Source organism: Oryzias melastigma, linkage group LG19, assembly GCF_002922805.2.
Source record: "Oryzias melastigma strain HK-1 linkage group LG19, ASM292280v2, whole genome shotgun sequence".
Taxonomy (NCBI): Eukaryota; Metazoa; Chordata; class Actinopteri; order Beloniformes; family Adrianichthyidae; genus Oryzias; species Oryzias melastigma.
This window is the reverse complement of record NC_050530.1, coordinates 22830234-22833752: the sequence shown is the minus strand read 5'-3', so window position 1 is coordinate 22833752 and position 3519 is coordinate 22830234. Positions and strand designations below refer to the sequence as shown.

The following is a 3519-nucleotide window of genomic DNA, read 5'->3' as shown; positions in this document are numbered from 1 at the left end:
AAATTATCCCAAATAATTAAGCTAGTGACATGACCAACGTTTTTATTTACTTAATCTTTTCGGTTACTGTTGTGCCTTTCCTTTGAACTATTTTGAAGCGTCAGAATTTTTTCTTAATATTTTTGGAACTGATCTGACGATCCATATTGAGACTAAACGCCAGCAAATTTTAAATCCAGTACACTTGACTGACGACAGTCTGCAATTTTTGGCTGTACAAACCCAGCTGGACACCAGAACTTTAGCCACATTCAGTCCTAAATTCCAGATTAGATTTCAACCGTTCTCCAACACCTTGCGCCAAATCTGCTGCTACTTTCGTCCATCTCGTCGACCTCAGGAGAACCATCTTTGTCTGGTGAGCTCTGTCTGAAATCCAGTCCAAGTCCAGCTTGGAGTCACTCTGGTGAGGAGACCCTCTCAGCCAAACTGTTGTGGTTTGATGTGGTCATAACAGCCAGTTTGATTTATCCAGACTAGTGACTTGAACAGTTTCATGTCATTATTTTCTCTAGATTACAGTTTTTCTCTTAAACTGTTCTGAGGCATTACTTTTCTCATCTATCAACTTTCATCTTCATACACAGTAGGGCTGCCTCGATTATTTGACTAATCCTTGGCTAATCGACAACTGAAATTGTTGACAACTAATTTAATAGTTGATCAGTCTTTAGTTTACAATTTTTGGAGTCAGAGTGTAGTAAAGTTGAACAATGCTGTGAGCTTTCTGCACCGAAAAATGATTTTTTTTTAATATTTGAGTCACTGAGACCAAAACTTTCTATTTTCAAATGCTAACCTCATTTGATTTAATCTTGTTTTACTACCAGAAACTAGTGAAAGACAGAGGCTGCACGATTACTTAAAAGTTTAATAAATGATCGTCTTGATTGTATTTATTTTTTGTTCGTTTAAAGTTAATGATGGGTAAGATGTGTGTTTTACATCCACTTAGCACATGACCCAATTAGTCAACTAATCGAAAAGAATAATCTGTGATTAGTCGACAATTAAAACAATTGTTTGTTGCAGCACTAATACACAGACACAGAATAATGAATTTACTTGTTCGTTTGGATATATTTTTATGCTTATCTCTTAATAAAAATAAAAAAGGCAGCATTTGTTCCTTTTGTTCATTCTTTGTGATTGGGTCCCTAAAGAAGAGAATTTACTTCCTAAACTGCTGTGATTTATATTTAATATTACTCTTTCAATCAATTGTAAGATAGAATTGATACATTTTTATTATTGAGTAATTCTTCCTTCCATTTAGGAAGGTGGTGCCCCTTACAAGACAAAGTCAAGTTCTTCATCAAATTTGGTTCCTTATTTACATTCTATATTTTCAATCATCTCAGTGCTGAGATCTCCTTCTTTCTGAACTTCTGACTCATTACGATGGCCTAAAGCTGTGAGCTCATCTCTGATGTCTTTCACAAAGATAATTTCTTCATGATCTGCTTTTAGTTCAGGAAATCTCATATTTTTCTTATACTCAGCCTCTTTCTGTTTGGAGGTTCTTCTCAGTGCTGCAGAACTCTTTTCAACAAGTTGCTGAATCAGAGTCCAGAGCTGTTCAGCCTGGAGCCCTCTGCTGTTGGTTTCTGCATCTCAGGCAGAGGAAGAATTCATGTCTTTCTTTCTTTTCTCCTCATTCTTTGATTTGTGTCTGTTTTTCTTGATCTGCTTCATGTTTCCTGAATCGTAGAAACAGGAAGTTTGTTGTTTGTTTGTCAAAGTGAGTGAATGAGTGAAATGTTGCTCCATCGTGGAGTGTTTGCAGCTCCATGTCTCCATCTGGTGGAGGGAGAGCAGAAGTGCAGCAGCTGATGTTCAGCAGCTTCCTCTGTCCCACACTGCTGTCTGACTGCATTCACCTGAACCTGAGAGGAAACACAAGAGAAGAGCCCATCAGTGGAGGAGCAGCTGATCTGTTAGTGAAGGAGGATCAGAGCTGATGATGATGAGGGTTTCCTCTGCAGATGAAGGCTGGAAGAAGGTGTGTATGAGCTGATCCAGTGGATCCAGTCAATCCAGCAGCATGGATCAGTGTGAGGACACACAGGGGGGAGCCCCTCCCTCTAAAAAAAGGAGGGATGGAAAACGTAAGGGCCAGAGCAAAGCTCAGAGGTGAGATGAACATCCTAACTGTACAGGACTCTTCTCCATGTCAGAGCTCAGCACTCACACCAGCAACCGCCATTCTTCACAGGAACCAACCTAGACCTGGATCTGGATCTGGATCTGGATGCAGCTCTGAGTCCTTCAGGAGTGACAACTCAAAGGATTTACCTCTAAACTTCAAATACATCAGTTCAGGAGAGAAATGGTAAGTGTTTGACAAATACAACTCATGGAATGCTTTAGTCTCATGCGCCCATACAGGGGGTTGACCCATACAAGTACTGCTGGTTTTTGGGTTCCCCGGCCAGTAGGGAGTTGTAGGATGCATCTTCAGGGGAGTCCAGGTGTATCTTGCAGTTAACTTGAGGCTCTTGTTTTCTACCTTAATCCTTTCACTGCTTGCTTTGAGGTGATATTCCCAGTCCTATGAACATCTCTCCAGTTGGCTTAAACACAAAGGTCACCATCAGGTCTACCCATTGACTGTAGAAGAGAAGTGGACAGATTGACCCCTCCGCTCTCTCGTTCCAAATATGAAGTACCTGCTGGCTTCAAGAAGTCAAAATCCAAGCCCATGATAAATGAAATCACCCTTTTTTATCTCAAAGAACTGCTTCTCACCTTGTTCCTTTTACTGAGAATGCACACGTACATAAAAAATACATATGTTAATGTAAAAAGGTAATCTGATTAGCTGCCAGAACAAAATAAAAATTTTTTCAACATTTGTTTCTTTTCACTCAGCATTCAACAGAGTTTTGGAACTGGATCTGTATCTCAATCCAGCAGTGTGTCTTTCAAGAGTGACATGTCGAAGGGTGTTAATCCTGGTTTCGGTTCAGGAATGGAACNTTGTCTCATTTGCAGCCTGGTTTAGATTATCGACCTGGTGAGATGTGAGGGAAATGGAAAAATGAAAAGTGCCATGGTAAACATAGTAAAAGAGTAAAATCCATATATTTTTTTACATACTAAAATAAAAATTTAGCGAAAAAAAAAATGTTGAATTTAAGCCTGCAATGTGTTTCAGATTTCCACTTATCCACAGTCTCAAGTCATAAAATAAATATGTGGCCTCCAGCATTTTCAACATTTTTTTGTACGATTCTTTGATTGGGGTTGACTAAATCGCATTTTCAAGTCGATTTAAACCTTTCATGTGGGCCTTCTGTGACACTGTCAATCGAAATATAGGAAAAGTCAACGATGAAGGCCACTACTTCCAAAATAAGTGAAAATTCATGTATTTTTTTCAATGAAATAATAACTGTCTAATACGTCAAGTATGTCAAGAGTCTAATCAGACATGCTAACTATGACAAGCAAATGGGTACAATCAACGGTATGAAAAATTGCAGAATTGATAGTAATTTTGGTTTAGAAAAGCACTAG

General features: G+C 38.8%; 1 long non-coding RNA gene across 1 annotated transcript; it reads left to right on the top strand.

Annotated features, from left to right (window-relative positions):
- The first annotated feature begins 1980 nt into the window (after positions 1 to 1980).
- On the top strand, positions 1981 to 2978 carry LOC118600205. The gene is made up of 3 exons (XR_004949788.1): positions 1981 to 2133; positions 2216 to 2332; positions 2872 to 2978. It is a non-coding gene; the product is annotated as an uncharacterized LOC118600205 (long non-coding RNA).
- Positions 2979 to 3519: the final 541 nt, after the last annotated feature.